Raw genomic sequence first — 1,007 nt, 5'->3', positions numbered from 1 at the left:
GAGGCCCTGGTATTAGCGTCCATTCCTGACACAAGCTGTACACTTGTCTCTAGTACTGGATCTACCAATAAACAGTTATCTTCTCATGAAGCCCTGTGTTGCGTAACCTGACTAAGGACCCTGACACCCAACACCTCTGGGAATGAGTTATAAATACAATGTACTAATTCTGAAGACTTTGTTCCTGGAAGGAATGTGAGCAGCGAGAGAGGACTTTGCACAAAGAATCATATTCTCCAAACACAGGAGAACTCTCCGTTGCCAGGATCACTGTTATTCCCTTCCTTCCATGCACATTGCGACTAATGAATAAAATGCTCGTGCCATCTGCAGATAGAATTCCGCCGTGCTTAAGGGAGCCGAAAGGGCATGACCAGTGGTCAGTTATCGCATCGGCTTCTCTATCAGCCTCGTTCAAGAAACTCCAACATGAGAGTGGAAATAAACTTAAACTGCAGAGCAGCGTTTCCCAACCTGGAGTTTATTTTATTTATTTATTTATTTATTTATTATTTAGATTTTTATCCCGCCCTCCCCGTAGGCTCAGGGCGGCTTACAAGGCATATTGCCGATATAATACAACAATAAAACATTAAAAATATTAAATAATATCAAATATTAAAACAGCAACCCTATGCTCCCCCCCTCCCACAGCAATCTTCTCCAGCTGCATGTACTTAGCGGTATGCGCATAGCCGCATAACCGGTCCATGGAGAACTCTCCATGTGGGGGTTCGATTTCTCATTTATGCACAAGTGCAAAAAAAAAGGGCAACCCCCCCCCCACCCAGTTGCCCAAACGTGCAGTCTGATCATGCAGTGACGGGCTGAGCCCACAGCAAAACAGGACGTGTGATCACACGACTCCGGGTCAGATTCCAGGTGTGCTTCCTGACCATGCCAAATGGCATGTCTGATCACAGCCTCAGTAAGGCTAGATAGGACACTTTCCGTACCTTTCCTCTAGACCACTCTACTGCCGTGCCTCTGTTTACCCGGAGTACTTC

The sequence above is a fragment of the Gekko japonicus genome, unplaced genomic scaffold (genome assembly GCF_001447785.1).
Source record: "Gekko japonicus isolate JY-2015 unplaced genomic scaffold, Gekko_japonicus_V1.1 scaffold4031, whole genome shotgun sequence".
Classification (NCBI taxonomy): Eukaryota; Metazoa; Chordata; class Lepidosauria; order Squamata; family Gekkonidae; genus Gekko; species Gekko japonicus.
This window is presented reverse-complemented; position numbering follows the sequence as displayed.